This window comes from Capricornis sumatraensis, chromosome 5 (assembly GCF_032405125.1).
Source record: "Capricornis sumatraensis isolate serow.1 chromosome 5, serow.2, whole genome shotgun sequence".
NCBI lineage: Eukaryota > Metazoa > Chordata > Mammalia > Artiodactyla > Bovidae > Capricornis > Capricornis sumatraensis.
Window position 1 is genome coordinate 24,687,427 of NC_091073.1, and position 18,719 is coordinate 24,706,145.

An 18,719-nucleotide genomic window follows, 5' to 3' on the forward strand; every position below is an offset into this window, starting at 1 on the left:
TTTCAATATTGTGTTGGTTTCTGCCATACATCAACATGAATCAGCCATAGGTATAAGTATGTCCCCTCCCTCTTGAAATTCCCTCCCACTTCCCACCCCATTCCACATCATCCCACCTCCTTGGGTTGTTACAGAGTTTGAGTAACAAACTCAAACTCTGAATTCCCTAAGTCATACAGCAAATTCCCACTGGCTATTGATTTTACATATGATAGTGTATATGTTTCCATGTTAATCTCTCCATTTTTAAAGATTTGAATGTAGTTAATTGTCTCAACAAAAATAAAGCTCAATAAAACCAAGTTCTTATTTTTGAAGAGATCAAAATAAATGGAAAGTACTTTTAGAAACTAAATAAATACTTTAAATTATGAAGAATGATATTTATATTCAGAGATCACAATTCAAGCTTTATACCTAGACAAACAATTAAAAGAGAGTAACTGCACACTGATTTTTTTAGAAACTACTCTCATGAGAACAGAAACTGTCACCACTGAAATCATATACTAAGAAATATACCCAATGATTCTACCAACTATATGCACAAACAAAATTATAATATCCTTATTTTTAAACATCATGCAGATTCTACATGAACAATAATTTAAAGTACTTTTACATACATCATCTTATTTTGTTCCTATTCCAATCTTATGAACAAGAATGTTAATATTCACATAAGACAAATGTGAATATATGTGTCATTAAGTTTTTGACCGAGATGTACTATATAGATATCTATATAGCACTATGTATGTACTATAAAGTTAAGTCTTAAATAGATGTGAAAATTAAGGATAAGAGAAATTAAATGATTTGTCAAAGATCAATTTACTATTAGTACCAGAGAGAGATTCAACACAATGTGATGTTCTTTTCATTATACCAAGTTACTTAAATTATAAAATAGTATTTGGAGCTTCCTAGGAATGGCAATCCACTCCAGTGTTCTTGCCTGGAGAATCCCAGGGACGGGGGAGCCTGGTGGGCTGCCGTCTCTGGGGTCACACAGAGTCAGACACGACTGAAGCGACTTAGCAGTAGCAGCAGCAGCAGCAGCAGCAGCAGCAGCAGGCAGTGCTAGTGGGCAGAGAACCTGACTGCCAATACAGGAGAAGTAAGAGGGGTGGATTCAATCCCTGGTCAGGAAGATCCCCTGGAGGAGAGAATGGCAACCCACTCTAGTACTCTTGTCTGGAGAATCCCATGAACAGAGGAACCCGGCAGGCTGCAGTCCATAAGGTAGCAAAGAGTCAGATATGATTGAAGCAACTTAGCATGCAGGCATCAAGAAGTATTCCATCGATCTTTAAGGACGATCTACTTCCACTCAATGTTAATCTTCCACCCCCCCACACACCCATCTCAACTTCATCCATGTTAACTATACCTTTTAGCAGTTAATTCCCTGACAACATCTCTAATTAGGTACCCTCTCCCATAAAACAAATCCAAGTTTCCAACTCCTTCCTGGATATTTGTATGTGAATTTCTTTGTCTGACATATCAAGGCCCAAAAGATCAAAACTAGATTCATCATCTAAAAGTACTCTTTACCTGTTTGTTTTGCTATCTTACTTAAGGTCATGTTCTATCTACAAGCAGAGGTAAAATTTCTCTGACTTATCTGCAGTCTAGGTCTCTGACATCTAATGTTTATGTACCCAACCTGACATCTCCCCATTCTTTTCCCACCATTCTTTACTTATGCTTTCATAAGGCTAGTCCTCATCCTACTTTGAATGAACCATTATATTAACTTGCTTATTGATTTCTCTCCTTCTAGTCTCTTTCTTTTTCAAGTCAATCAATGGGCTGCAGAATTAATATAAAATACAGCTAAATAGTTTATGAACATACTTTATAACATGCAGAAGGAAGAAAAAACTTTGGCTAATCTTAGTAAAATACTTGATTGAATATATCAAAGGTGTGGGAACCAGAATCACAGGTGCCCCCCCAATAGTTTGCACCCCCTGGGTTCTGTGTCTTATACAGGTTCCTCTCACAGTGAATAAGGCTGATCTTTGTAACCAACCAGATATTGTGGAAATGATAGCGAATGACTTTAGGTATGAGGTCGTAAAAATATTCTGGTTTCTGCCTTGCTTTCCCCGAGATTACTAGTTCCAATGGAAGCTGGCTGCCATGTTTTGAGGATATTCAAGCAGCCCTACACAGAGGTCTACATGGTAAGAAATTGAGGTCTCCAGCCAAGAGCCAGGTCTACCAGGCTCGGAATGCAAATGAGCCATCTCAGAAGTGGATTCTCTTGCATCAGTCAAGCCTTCAGATGGTTGTAGTTCTACAAACATCTTGACTTCAATCTTATGAGAGATCCTATCCCAGAATCAGCCAGTTAATTTACTCCCCAAATTTCTGATCTGACAACAACTGTGTGAAATAATAAATGCCTATTTTAAGCCACTAGGTTTTCTAGAATTTTTTTTTTTACACAGCAATGGATAATTAATACAATAAGAGCTTTAATTTCATAGGGAGCACTAGGTAGTAAAAAGATATCCTGGATAGAGAAATAAAACATGGGTGCTAGGTATGAGAGAACAGAAGCATATGCTGCAGCAAGTACTCTACGAGGTCAGGAGATAGAGATGACCCTTCTGCAACCTGCATTTCCATGTACAAACCCACTTTAACAATTTCTCAGAGTCTGTTTTATTCCACACATGGTTAATGTGTTTGCTACAAGTGAAAGAGCTATTATCAAAATCTGGGTGGATCTTAAATAAGTAAGATCTGCAAGTCACATGTTACTCTTGTATATTTATTGAACATCTGTTTGAGATACTAACAAAAATGATTTGGCTCTATATTGATAACAAAACAATCCCTCTTCTCTATTTTGAAATCCAGTTGTTAAAGAGTTCTATCTTCAAAACTTTAAGGAGAAAATAATATCTGAGTGTCTCAAGAAGCTGTAAATTAAAAGAAACATGTGCAAATTCTTCCAACATACAGACCAGGATTTCCCAGGCTCTACATCATTTGCTAAGGGGGCTTTCCTCTGCGCTGTAGGATGCTCAGCACACCCTTGGCCTCAGTCCACCAAATGCCAGTAGCACCATTCTCTCCACTGCTTCAAATCAAGATAATAAAAAATGTTTGCAGACATATCGACAAGTGTTTCCAAGAGGGCAAAATCACCCTTGGCTAATGACCATAGTTTTAGTCTCTAGGATGGAAGGTAATTTATAACCATTTACTGTAAATTTTTTTTTCAACAAGTAGGAATGTTCCCATCTGTTCTGTAGCACTTCATACTTTAGGACAAAATATAAAGGAAATCCAGGACCTTCAGTTTGGATTTTCTGATTAAAGTTTAAGGCCATCTGCCATGGTTATAATAATCTGCCAGATTGTCACAAATGATCAGCCCGATGTTAGGAATCAACATGAGAAATATATTTTTAGAGATGGGGGTATGATGTCTTCATTGCAGGAGACAAAGACAGCTTTTAATTAAGCGCACACACACATACACACATGTACTCAGGAAAAAAGTAATCCTACATTCCTTGTACTTTTAGTCGTTTCCCAAATGAATTTTAAACATTATTTAGGAAAAAAGAAAAGTAACGACCTTTAGGCAATAGGGATGACAGAAATCACAATTCAGGTCTCTTTTGTTGAAACCTTCAGAGTTGAGTAAGCAATATTCATCACCTAAACAAGTCAAAGGTCTTAAATAAATTTGAGGTGAGAAACTTTAATAATGGCCTTGAAAAAGGAGTACACATGCAAAATAAAATACACATGTAATATGCAAAATTGTGTTTGTGATTCTCTCCTACTTTTTAGATTCATAGACCTTTCTGCCATGAAATGCTTTGCTGTGGCACATGTGGCTATTCTAAAAAGGAGATGGAATTATTTCTGCAGTAATAGGGACTTCTTTGTTAGGTTTCTGAAATACTCTTCCATAAGGAATGATCAAATTACGTAAATTTTTCCACTTTAATGACTGAGGAACATCTATTTTATTGAAATCTCAATTATGAAAATAAACAAAGATAACTACTTTTGTTTTAGTTAAAATTCCCGCAGAAGCAAAGTCTAACACAATGCTTTGAGTGTGTATAGTTTACTTCCTTGAAAGGAAACATTGCCAGAGGGATAAGAAAGTGAGACCCAAAAGAAGGGGGGAGTCAATAAAGGGCACATGGTTAAAAGCTGTCACAGAAAGCAACAGGAGCTTAAACTCTGAGAGCCAATATGCAGTTGACAATTCATTATCACAGTGCTGAAGGACAAGGGAGCTGGGGCATTTATACTCAAACTCTCACCTGCTATTTTTTTGGGGCTACTACAACAACATTTTAATTTCCCAGGCAGAGAAAGCAGGCTTTAATGGCCAGAGAAGGCCCTCAAACAAATAAATACAAAGTTGAGCAGTTAGAAGTCAAATAGCTAATAAAGTAGAGAAGAAAGAGGTAGGGTACTGTCTGCATCTGTATTCACAATGTCTATATTACAATATAAATATCACAGTACAGAAATGCCAAAGCAACACTGCCTTCCTAATTAGATATTCTTGCATATTAGCAAACAGGAAATGTCTGTCTCTCCATATTAAAGATGTGATAAAAATGTCCTTTTAGGAGAATCCAAATGAAATTTAAAAAATGAAAAACAATTCCCCTTTGGTTGATCAATTAATTGATATAAATCATAACTACTCACTTATTATCTGTTGTTTATAAAATTTAATTATTCTTAAGATAAAGTTTTAAAAATCCCTGTTGACTGAAAACTACAGCATTAACAAATTCAAATTGCACAGAAAGTTACAAAATAAAAGTTAATACCTTCTCCTCTGAAACTGGGCTCTCTCCCTAATCTTGCTATAGTTAATACTTGCTTGTTATTCTTTCTAGAAATCAATACATATATATGATTCTGAATGAGTTTTTTTAATGCTTCCTGAATTTTAGAAGAATTTTCAGAGTTAATTTTAGGAGATATTTTCACCATTTTTGAAAAATTCCCAACGAACATTTCTTCAAATATTATCATTTGAAATTCCAACGGGACATCACTTAAATAATATCATTTTTCTTTCCAATGCCCCTTAACTTCTTCCATAATTTGCAATTTTTTGTTCCATTAAATTTAATTTCTTCATCTTCCAGGTAACTAATTCTTTATTCATCCATACCTAATCCACTGAATTCTTAAGATCAATTATTATTGTTTCTTTGTTTCTAGCTTACTTTTTTCCCTTTCAAATATTCCTCCTTTTCTTAGATAGTAACTTTTTCTGTTCTCAGAAGTTTCCACTCCATATTGAATTTTTCAGTCATTCTAAACATACTTATACAGACTGGGGCCAATAATTTCACGTAGTAAAATAAGGTCTATAGTTTCTCTTGAGCCTTAGTCAATGTGCGTGTGAGTGTGTGTGTATTACAAATAGGATACTGTGAGCAAATATTCAGACTCTAGGAATATTGTAAATTGTGGGTTTGTGGTGATTTTTTGCCAAGTACTTCAAGGAACCCAAAAGGGACCACTATGGATTAACTTCTCACATTATTTAGATAGGACACTTTTAAACTTTAAATAAATGGAGACCTATGATTATAGTCCTCTTTCTTTTTTTTTGCGAGGGTGCATAGCTCTTCACATGTCTGAACTTTATGTGGGAATCTCAATTCCAACTGCCTACCTCTTCTAGTTCCACAGTCTTTTTTCCTGTCTTCAGCTTCTTAGAAAAATTCCAGTTCCCTGATAATTTGTACACATTCCAGGTCAGCCTTGGCTTCACTGTGGGGTTTATGACTCTGGATTTAATATTACTATTTTTGACCCTTCAAATTTCCTTTCTATTATTGTAAGCTCACTCCTACTTTCAGTATTGGAAAGTACATTTTATTGAGCATTAACATTCGGTATAAGGAGGTCTTTCACGATATGTAGTATTTCACAGTGTGTGAAATATTATCTCTGATTCATCCGTTCATTCCCATTTTTACCTACTCTTTATCTGTACTGTTTTAATCCTGTCCCTAAAACATCTCCTGTTCCTTTTGGCACAGTATTTGTCCCATTATGCTTTTATTTCTTCCACTTTTGTGATTATTAAAATCATGTTCTAATAAATACTTTAAATTCATTCACCTAGTTTTAATATTTTATATCATATCCCAAACATTTAATATATCCTGCCCTCAACAGTTGCAGTTTGTCAAGCCTTAATGAAAAAAGTAATACTTAGTGAACAAAGTAATACTTAATGAAGAAAATAGCCAAAAATAACACCAAAAACCCTTTCTCAAAACTCAAATGAGTTAACTTGTAATCTTTAATTCATCTTTCACTAAATCCTGGAGACATTTTTCTGCTTTCCCCTCAATCTCATTTCCAATGTCAACCTGAAATAATTTCCTTTAACCCAGTTTATCCATTATGGGGTAGCCCTGCATATTAGTTAATTTCTTTCTCTCTTCTCAAAAAAAAAATCTGCTTTACTTATTATTTCCTGTTATTTTGAATGCTCAATTGTTCCTTCTCCAGCAGATCCTTTATCACATTCTAGAATGTTTTGTTTACTACGTATATTCACTCTTCTCCCACCTCTACACTGTGACAGACACTGGACCAATCATACAAGAGCCGTCATTAACCCTCTTCTGTCTTACCTTCCTCAATAATAGAGAGAAGCAAGCGAAATTACCAACTGTGCATTTTCCCTTGCAGTCATGAAAAGCCAAGCTACAGGGCTGTGGCCAAACAACAAATATAGCTAGAAAACCCTGGAGGAGAGCTTCTCTTATTAAAAAGGGTAACCCTTCCAAGAAGTAACTTTTCTTTGCCTCCCCCACTTTCTGCCTGGAGTGTGGTTAAGTCTAGAGGTGCATCAGCTAGCTGTCTTGCAATTGCTGTGACCTTACAAAAAATGCTAAGAAAGGTAAAGTAAAAAAAAGCAAAAGGCACCTGAGACCTTGATTTATTTTTTAACCACAGAACTCTGTTGCCAGAGTTCTCAAAGAAATGCTCGTTAAAAAAACATACAAACAAAAAATGTAGTTTGACTTTTGATATCTCCCTCCACACCCAGCTGACAAAAATTAAAACATGAAACAACCAATTATGCTTGCTAATCTCTCTTTTATAACCAACCAGTCACACAACACAGTGGCTACAAACTAGTGGCCCTCAGGGCACATTAGTGGCGAGAGTTACCCGCATGGCTCCCAATAGTTTATATAAATTTTAAATTAATCACCAACACTTAAGTATTAGAAAATGTTAACTTTTGGGATTTCTGGATTCATCAAACCATAAAATGATTGGGAACACTGGACTGACCAGGACTTCCTGAGGGCAAAACATATGCAGTTGTATAACAGCTGCTTTTGAAACTGAAGAAAACAATACAATGGAGAAAAACAGTCTTTTCAACAAATGTTGCTGGGATATTGACAGGGGGAAAAAAAAATGAATCTCGATACAGACCTTATACCCTTCCCCAAAATGAACAGAAAATGGATCAAAGAAATAAATGCAAAACACAAAACTATAAAATTCCTAGAAGATAACATAGGAAAAAGTGTAGATAACCCTGCGTACAGTGATGATTTTTTCAGATAAAACATCAGAGGCACAATCCATGAAAGAAATAATTGATAAGCTGAACTTAATTAAAATTTAAAATGTCTGCTTTGTGAAAGACGATGACAAGGGAAAAGAATACAAGCCACAGACAGGGAGAAAATTTTCAAAAGACACTGCTGATAAAGAACTATTATCCAAAATATGCAAATAACTCTTAACACTCAGCATTAAGAATTAAAAACCTGATTAAAAAATGAGCCAAATACCTCACCAAAAATGTACAGATGGCAAATAAGCATATGAAAAGATGCTCCACGTCATATGTCCTTAGGAAAACTGCAAATTGAAATTCCAACCAAATACCACTACACACCTATTTGAATGGCTGAAATCCAAAACACTGACAAAGTGCCAATTTCTAGTGAGAATGTGGAACAAGAGTAACCCTCATTGCTGATGGGAATGAAAAATGATTCACTCATTTTGAAAGATAGTCTGGCAGTTTCTTACAAAACTAAACAAACTCTTAGCATATGATCCAGTAATCATACCCCTTGGTACTTTCACCCATAAGCAGTTGAAAACTTAGGCCCACACAAAAACCCACAGGTGAATGTTTATGGCATCTTAATGTATAATTGCCAAAACTTGGAGGCAGCCAAGATTTCTTTCAGTAGGTGGATACATAAATAGCATGTGGTACATCCAGACGATGGAATATTACTCGGTGTCAAAAAGAAATGACCTATTAAGCCATGGAGGAAATTTAAATGTTCATTAATGTAACGAAGCCAGTCTGAAAAAGGACCATACTGTATGATTCCAATTATATGCCATTCTGGGAAAGGCAAAACTATGGAGACAGTAAAAAGATCAGTGGTTGCCACAGATTAGGTAAACAGGTGGAGCACAAGATATTTAGGGCAGTGAAAATACTCTGTATAATACAATACACACATCATTATACATTTGTCAAAATACATAGACTTTACAAAAAGAGTAAACTCTAACATAATCCTACATGAATTATGCACTTCAAGTGATTATGATGGGCCAATGTCAGTTCATCAACTGTAACAAATGTAACCACTCCTGCAGGGAGATGTTGATATGGGAGAGGCTGTGTATCCCTGAGAGTCATGGGGTACTTGGGAACTCTTTGTATTTTCCACTCTATTTTGCTGTGAACCTAGCAAAAGACAAGTCTTTTGGGGGAAAAAAAAAAGAAAAGACAAATCTGTGAAAAAAATATTAAAGTGAGCAGTTTTCTCCAGGTCGATACCGTGCTTGTCGAGTCAGCTTTGTCCACTTAAGTCACATGCCTGCCCTCCTTGGGCATTTACCACTTACAGTCTGGATACTGTCTTCACTGATCAACTAATCTTAATAGACTGTTCTTAGCTCTTAATCTTATTGGTTTCTTTAGGAACAATGTCAATCCGGAGCACCCCTATCTTCTGTTGCATACGCTCTCCTCCTCAGTCTTCCCTAAGGCTGTATCATTCGGGATCTTCTCTGATTTCTGTTTCTGCCTTTCCTCCAAAGATGCTGCCCTAGGATCTTTCATCTGTCTTTTCTCTACTCATTCTCAATTTGCTGTACTAGAGAATGACTCCGCGTGGAATGCTGTTTCCACACACATAATTTCCATTCTCACTACTCATGACCACTTTGAAGCACCAGTTCCAGGTTGCCAGTGCCTGCTGAAATGTCCAGCTGAATGTCCCACAGTCACTGCTAAGTCCACACATCCAAATCCAAACTCATCATCTTCTCTATGGCGCAGGTTTTTTTCTCTGTTTCTTCTCTTTTTGAATGACACCACCATCTTACAAGTTTTCATTCAGCCTCTGAACAATCTTTTGCCTCTAATCCACCCCAATCATTTCTATAAGCCCACCTTATTTATGTCAGTATCTTTTGCCTCTGTTACTGCAGTCATTGTATAGCCACTCTACTGTTCTTTCTTGATGATTCTGCTACTTTTAAAAGCACAAATTTGATACTTACTCTCCTGCTGAAATAAATCAACTGCTTTTCAACTGCTTAATTTTATCTGGCATGTGATCTTCTGTAGTCTGGTCCAAATCTACTGACTGGAATTATATTTCTAAGGTATTCAATAGTCCCTGAGTAGCCCTCTGGTTTTTTCTTTTTTTTTTTTAACTGAGAGACTGTTGATATTATTCACTGCTGGGGAACTGTTTTCTCTTCAGCTTCTATATAAGCCATGTATGCCCATATATATATACTATTCAAGTTATAGCCTGTCTTTTTAAATTTTCAACAACTCTTTGAGTACAAATAATGCTTTTTCTTAGATACTAACAAAGAACACTGAGTGTGGAGGCAGGAGTGTAACACAGAAATGTAGGTAAACTCACATCTCTGGAGTTAAGACTCCTTTATTCATATCTCAATTCTATTATTCACCTGGAGTTTTTAAGTCTTTTGTGACTGAATTTCATTATTCATAGAATTCAGATAACACTATAATGAACCACTGCTGCTGCTGCTGCTAAGTCACTTCAGTTGTGTCTGACTCTGTGCGACCCCATAGACAGCAGCCCACCAGGCTCCCCCGTCCCTGGGATTCTCCAGGCAAGAACACTGGAGTGGGTTGCCATTTCCTTCTCCAATGCAGGAAAGTGAAAAGTGAAAGTGAAGTCACTCAGTTGTGTTCAACTCTTTGAGACCCCAAGGACTGCAGCCTAACAGGCTCTTCCATCCATGGGATTTTCCAGGCAAGAGTACTGGAGTGGGGTGCCATCACCTTCTCCGATAACGAACCACTAATGAACCACTAGCATTGCTCTAAGACTAAATGAGTTAATACTTATCACTGACTAGTAACAGACTAAGTACCAGAAAATAAGTTGTCACTTTAATGTTAGCTATTGTTACTACAGTCTAGTGAGTAAAATCTACAAGAAGTAAGAAGCTTTATATCAATAAGCGCTATGAGGAATATTAACTGAGTGGTTTGTCAAATAGTATTTCAGGGTGAGGAGACAGAGTGGATGGTCAGGGAAAGGCTCAATGAATAGGTGACATTGGAGCATTGACTGGAATTCTCCAATGCACCCAGTCCCCTACAGATAGATGCAAAGAGGCTTTCTAAGGAAGGGGAATAACAAAGTACAGAGGCCTGAAGTGATGTCTTTGGTGCCTGGAACTTTGTTGAGCAAAGTAGAAAGACACAAATGATTAGATCAGAAAGATGGATTAACCAATCATGTAGGGGACTGCAGGTCACTATAAATGGCTATGATTTATTTCAAGGGGAAAGGGAAGCCCTCGGGGTATTTTTAAGAGAAGGCATGATCACCTGGACTGCTGTATGGAGGACAAGAATGGAAGCAAGAAGACCGGTTAGGAGGCCATTCTAGTCTAACAGGCAAATTGTGGACCCGACAACTGTCTTTTCCAAGTAGATAAATCCTTGTCTTTTAAAAACCAACACAAAAAATAATTTTGTTTTACAAACTCTCTTGATCTTCTGTTAAACTGCAATTTATCTGTACTTCCCTAATGGCAGTTTGTGAATAATTACTCATAGGGTGCACTTCTTCCTAAGCATCTTCTAAGCTCCTTGTGGGCGATTTATGTGATACAGACTTTTGGGAGTCCAATTTGTTGTCATAATTATTTGTTGGAGAAAGTAAATTTGCACATGCAATTTTGCATATCTAGAATCAGTATTAAAATTTTATAGAATATGAATAACAAAATCTTTGTTCTGCACTGATACTTTACTTCCAATATTTATTTAAAACTAAATCCATGGAGATAAGATTGGAGGCAAGGAGATACAAGAAGTGTACTGAAATAGAGATTTTAAGTGAAATAAAGATACTTTTTGAAGTCTAGAATGGGCAAATTAAGTATTCATGGACTTCTCAATCAAAGTGAAAATAAAAGCCTACATGACTAGGCTAAAACTTCTCAGTGTTCTATAATGAGGGCAACCAAATTATTGTGGTTGAAAATCAAATTAAGCACCTCAAATACTGCTAACCTATACAGAAATTAAAAATAAATAAATAGAAAAGGAATGGTGCTGACTGTATTATAACAGTGCTAACTGTATGACAACCAATACTGCTGAGTAAACTTCCAGATGTTCAAGCTGGATTTAGAAAAGGCAGAGGAACCAGAGATCAAATTGCCAGCATCCACTGGATCATAGAAAAAGCAAGAGAATTCCAGAAAACATCTACTTCTGCTTTATTGACTACGTCAAAGCCTTTGACTGTGTGGATCACAACAAATTGTGGAAAATTCTTAAAGAGATAAGAATACCAGGCCACTTCACCTGCCTCCTGAGAAATCTGTATGCGGGTCAACAGGTAGCAGTTAGAACCAGGCATGGAACAACAGACTGGTTCAAAAATTGGGAAAAGAGTACATGAAGGCTGTATACTGTCACCCTGCTTATTTATCTTATATGTAGAGTACATACCGACCCCAGTGGTACATCATGCAAAATGGTGGGCTGGATGAAGCACAAACTGGAATCAAGATTGCCAGGAAAAATATCAATAACCTCAGATATGCAGATGACACCACACTTATGGTAGAAAGCGAAGAGGAACTAAAAAGCCTCTTGATGAAAGTGAAAGAGAAGAGTGAAAAAGATGGTTTGAAATTCAACATTAAGAAAGTTAAGATCATGGCTTCTGGTCCTATCACTTCATGGCAAATAGATGGGGAAACAGTGTCAGACTTTATTTTGGGGGGCTCCAAAATCACTGCAGATGGTGACTGAAGCCATGAAATTCAAAGATGCTTACTCCTTGGAAGAAAAGCTCTGACCAATTTAGACAGCATATTAAAAAGCAGAGACATTACTTGGCCAACAAAGGTCTGTCTGTCAAAACTATGGTTTTTCCAGTAGTTATGTATGGATGTGAGAGCTGGACTATAGAGAAAGCTGAGTGCTGAAGAATCGATGCTTTTGAACTGTGGTGTTGGAGACGACTCTTGAGAGTCCCTTGGACGGCAAGGAGATTCAATCAGTCCATCCTAAAGGAAATCAGTCCTGAATATTCATTGGAAGGACTGATGCTGAAGCTGAAACTCTAATACTTTGGCCACCTGATTCAAAGAACTGACTCCTTGGAAAAGATCCTGATGCTGGGAAAGATTGAAGGTGGGAGAAGACAGGGACTACAGAAGATGAGATGGTTGGATGACATCAGTGATTCGATGGACATGAGTTTGAGCAAGTTTTGGGAGTTGATGATTGACAGAGAAACCTGGCGTGCTGCAGTCTGTGGGGTTGCAAAGAGTTGGACACGACTGAGCGACTGAATTGAACTGATATTAGGGAGCTAAGCTGTAACATCTTCAGATTGGCAACATTTACACAGAAGGAACAATAAGAGCAACTATACTGAGATCTGGGGGTGATTAAGTAAAGAACAATCAGTTCCCTACTTTGCAATAGAATGACTTCATACACAGTCCTTCAAATTCCTCTATGTTGGTTCGTTGTCTGCTTTGGTACAATAACAACAACAAAAAATTTAAATTTATGAAGTAAGATCTTCCTAGCAGGAGATAGTAGGAGCATTTCTGCCTGATGAAATTTAAAATTACATTAAAAACAAGGAATTTTTTTCACTTGAAATTTCCTAATACCATAAAAATTTTGAAGAATACTACGCTGATCAACACTGATAAAAATATGGTCATCTAATGCCTAGAAAAGCTTTTCCCAAATGATTTTTAAGATTTTTTAGATTCAAGTACACACATATATGTAGATACATATAAATGCCAAAAATATGTATTATTACAAACTTATAAAAAGACTGAAAGACCATAGTCATTCCCTCAAGTCAGTGAGACAATAGATGATTCTATTTTAATTTCTATCAATTTTCTTCAAGAGATAAAGTTTTAAATCAACATGTTTTTTCCACCAGGTTGACTACTCACAAATCTTACTGCTTTCACAATGTTTTTAAAGGAAAAAACCCATTCTAGATATCCCCCTGTATTCTATTGTAATATGCTATGAAGTTTTTAGTACTGTAAAGAATAAAAAATAGTTAGGAGGGTTGAAAATTTAACCGTGCATAATTTTCTGGTCTACTATAAATTTACAAGATCAAAATAAAACTATATTTGAAACTTTTACTTCTGCAGACAACTTTAACAATAAGTACTTATCCTGGTGGACACAGGCTAGTCAATACTAATTAATATAGTATAAATAAATATATGGGCTTCCCTTGTGGCTCAGCTGATAAAGAATCTGCCCACAATGCAGGAGACCTGGGTTTGATCCCTGGGCTGGAAAGATACCCTGGATAAATAAATATATAGTAACATACAATTAAAAGTAATAATAAATATAATAACTAGTATATAAACAAGTATAGTTTGACATTACAGCCTAAAGCCTTCTGGTTTGTATGTCTCAGCAGTTTGTTCTGATTACCACCGAGCGTCCTCCATCCAATTCACTTGGCAACTGGCTTTTGTTATCTCTTATTATAGATAGTTCTGGCAACTTCATTGGGATTGCTCTCCTACCAATAAACACATTATTCCCCCCACATCATTATCTCCTTTTCTTAGGAAATTGTGGAATATAAGCAATTAGATCAGATATATTTACCTTCTATTAAGAACTGGGAAGCAACTGTAGTTTCTCAAAGCTGAATTGATTTTGACAGTTGAGTAAATTTTGTAAAGTATATTTCATGGTGAACCTTTGTCTGCTCACACGAACAAAAGTTTCATAAGGAAAATTCCTTAGCAAATTATGGCAGCCTAGGTATTTACTGCTGTCTCCCTTTTAAGAAAATATTTAGTCATAAAGAGAACACAGGGCTCAGCGACTTAGCGGTAAAGAATCTGCCTGTGATGCAGGAGACACAGAAGATAAGGGTTCAAGCCCTGGGCTGGGAAAATCCCTTGAAGGAGGAAATGACAACCCACTCCAGTATTCTTGCCTGGAGAATTCCATGGACAGAGAAGCCTGGTGCTCTTTGCCATGGGGTCACAGAGAATCAAACACTACTGAGTGACTGATCATGCACAAAGGACACAAAACCTATATAGTCTAGTTCTTTAAATCTCAACTTTTGGTACTGATGGCTATTTGTTCTTTCATATGAGCAAATGAAAAATAATTTCTACGTTGTAAAGTCACAGAGGAATTGCATAAAATGAGTGAAGTGTGTAAATGAATGATGCATAGCACCATTTCCTTTCTGCGGATGCTTCATGCTTCCTCCTGTTTGCTTCCTCCTCTTCCTTGCCTATCCCTTGCTTTGGGACATTTTCTGGTGCTATCCCTGGAAGCTTTTTCCTAATTTTATTCTTGTTTATTGGTAGTCTGTTCACCTTATGTTGCTGCTGCTGCTGCTGCTGCTAAGTCGCTTCAGTCATGTCCGACTCTGTCCAACCCCAGAGACGGCAGCCCACCAGGCTCCCTCGTCCCTGGGATTCTCCAGGCAAGAACACTGGAGTGGGTTGCCATTCCCTTCTCCAATTCATGAAAGTGAAAAGTGAAAGTGAAGTCGCTCAGTCGTGTCCAACCCTCAGCGACCCCATGGACTGCAGCCTACCAGGCTCCTCCGCCCATGGAATTTTCCAGGCAAGACTACTGGAGTGGGGTGCCACTGCCTTCTCCGATTCACCTTATAAGTTCACCTAAATTTCCCAGAAACACCTTCACCATCATATGTCTGAAAAGTAAACCATTAGTCTGTACCTCTCTTCTCTGTGCATTTCCTGCCATTAACAGTAATGCAGACTAGAACCCTTGGAACTGTCTTTCCCACTTCCCCCATTTCACTCTTTTCATCTTACGTGTCATTGCTTTTACTCTCTAAACATCACTCCATTACCTCTTCATCATCACTGCTTGACTGAAGTTTCTTACCCTTTCTGGCTTGGATCATTCTGCTGATAATGGAAAAGCTCTTCTACTTTACAGTAAAGCTTTTCTGCAGGAGCAGGGCAATCTGCTTGTTCTAAAGCATAAATCAGAATGTCATTCTCCTGATGAAAAGTCCTTAATGGCTGCTGCCCATTGCAAACTACTCTTCATGGTATATGTATCCTTAACAACCTGACTCCTTACCCCAAACTCTGTCTCCCTGAGTTTATTATCAACTCTCCTCCCTGTAGTGGGGACAGTTTAATCAGAACTTCACCACAAAATGCAATCTATTCACATACAAATTACAGGAGAAGTACATGTGAATAAACTAGCCAAGGTTATATGTTCTGCATCGAGTAAATATAATAGCTCCAAATTGTATCTAATAAAGTTTCTGTGATTTCAATGAAAGATAGAGAGGGGAAATACATGGGTAGCCTAAAGCAAACATAACAAAACTTTTTTTTTAATCTGTGTTATAAATGAGCAACATCTTCTATAAAGGGCGAGCTAGTAAACAGTTGAGAGCGTTTGATTCACATGGTCTTTACCGTGACTACTCACCTCCGCATTGTAGTAGAGAGGCAGCCAAAAACAATGTGTAAAGGGATGGACAAGTTTCTGTGCCAATAAAATTTTACTTTCAAAAGGTTTGCAGCAAGATTTGGCCTGTGGGCTGTAGTTTCTCAATCTCTGCATTGTACCAGAGCACCATAATTTCAAAATTAGGTACGTATGGATCAATTAAAATTTTGTCGTTGTGTGTTTAATGAGTTATTACTGGAAAGGAAAAAAGTTACATTAAACTGTTTGGTATCACTGAAAGAATGAAAGAATCATATAGTCTCTGTGCAAGAGAAAGGGACAACCACAGGAGAAATGAAGCTAACAGGTTGAAATGGTAAGACAATAATAAGGGTAAAAGGAGAGACTGAGGAGGTCATAAGTGTTTCAGGTCATCAAAATGGAACATATCTGTGTAACATATTCTTTATTTTCCTATTGAAGAAAAATGTGATAGCTCATGTATCTTGACCTCACAAACTTACTTATCTTATACCCTCTGTGTTTTACTGGCTTTAATGTAGGTGAAATACATTAGAATATAATTACATAAATGAAAATATAATTTAGAAAATCTTTATGCCCTTAAAAATTCCTGCTTTCCTCATTCTTCTCTACCTTTTTCCTCACTATATCACATTTATTTTTGAAAACATCATCTAAGATTCATTCTGTTTTTCTTCCTAAACTTTCCACAATTTTATTTGTTTTTATGTTGAATAATCTGATCATCAGATTGAAAAAAAAAACCGTCTGCACATTTAGTTTTTATCTGTTTTTTACGTGTTCTTCCTAAAAATTTTTGGAAAAGGCAAGGAATACATAGACAGAAAAGTATTATACTAGAAGTCCAAGGCAGCATAGTTAACATTAAGCATGAGTATTTTCATTTTGTTTTATTCAGCTATTTTTTAAAGTTTGAAATTGGCTGCTTATAAAATTTTATTTATTTTTACTTGAAAAGTATAGCATTTCCACATGACATTTAGAAAGAACAAAAACATAAAAAACATTTTTACTCATAACTTGAAAAATTATAGTCAGTACTTCAGAGCTTATCCAGTCACTCATTATTGTTTCTCTGCATAATTCAATTGAGAATTTCTTATAAATCAAACTGAATAGCATCCCTCTGGTCTAGAATTATATCCATACCAAGCTTATGCTCAGGAATTAATGTTCATTAGTGATGTCCTTCAGACCAAATATAAAGGAAAATGGAAATCTCTTCTCTTCTATACATCGACTTCCTTCTCTCCCCCTCTGCTTCTTTTCTAACAAGCAATATGATATAAGGATTTAATTCAGGTCAATCTCTTGCTAATCCACAGTGTGAATGAGAAAGCAGCATAGCTAAGGGGTCTGTACCAGCATTAAGCTTGCTTAATTTCCCAGGAAGCTTTAATATCGTCACCTAAGACCTAAGAATCAATAATGATAAGCTCAACTTCATAAAGTCACTTAAAATATAAGTCTCTTTGACAGTGAAACATTTTTCAACATCCCTCCCACCCACTCGCCTATCATACAAAAGCACTCATGCCATCTTTGTCTTCTTCAAAACAGAAGCAAATTACGTACGGCAGAGCCCTAGGCACCAGAAGGTAACTTATTTAACCTGTGCCATATTTAGGGCCGATACAGCAACAGAGTAGAAATAGGCCTATCATTTTCGAAGTATCAAGAACAACAAAACAAATTATCTGCCACATAAATACTAGCATTGGCCTTGAAGGTTTTTTGTCCTCTAGAATAGTTTCTAATATGTATAATGTTGTTATACATGTTAATTCTGAATGCTGTTACACCTAGAAGTTAGAGAATTTAGTAGCTGCTGTTTTTTTTAAACAGATTATATCTAATGAACACTTGTAAGGGGTTTTTGTTTCTATTTTTACTACAGCAATACCCAACTTTGGATTTTGCACAAAATTAGATGGATAATCATTTTAACGAATTACAGCATTCGAAAATTAGCTATATTCTAAATTTTAAAAATATATGTGAATATACACACACAAATGCACACACAAGCACACATACAAGCACAAACAGAAAACTTCTTTGTCTTTTTGGAGAGGAAAGGAAAATAATTTTAGAAACTCAAGAGTCACATGATATCCTAATAATCCTAAACTCGATCCCTAGTAGCATTTATAAGCCATTTATGATTTATCAGAAAATGATGCCCTCTACATACAGGAAACTAGGCTTTACAAATAGCAGATGGCCTTCAATTACTTTTCTGGTAATGGCTTGATTTAAAAAAAAAAAAAACAAAGACTGTTAAAATCGAATACAATTTGTAGTCTCAATCATTATAATTCATTTCACTAGCCCATAGATTTAAGTTTTTATATGATTGAAATAGAATACTTACTTATATTTCAAATACATATCAATAAATATATACTACTACAGAAGACTTGTACTAATTTATAAATAAATGCACATTTGTTGAATTGTTCTTTGAACCCCTTTCTTTCTGCTTCCTGACCAGGATAGAGACCAAAAATTTTGGAACGAATGAATCTTAGTGTGTAAAGAATTGCTGGAATGAAAAGCCCTAAGAAACATGAAAGATATTTGAGTAGAGAGGAGTAAAAATACGGGCTCAAGAAAGACTCAAAAGAAGAGTCAACACAAGTAAATAAAACTTCACCTAGTTCAACATTTT

The 18,719-nt window shown here is 36.3% G+C and overlaps 1 protein-coding gene across 1 annotated transcript in view; it reads right to left on the reverse strand.

Annotated features, from left to right (window-relative positions):
* The window catches only part of THSD7A (thrombospondin type 1 domain containing 7A), a 473,410-nt gene that overhangs the window by 416,463 nt on the left and 38,228 nt on the right, over positions 1–18,719 (reverse strand). The window lies entirely within an intron of this gene.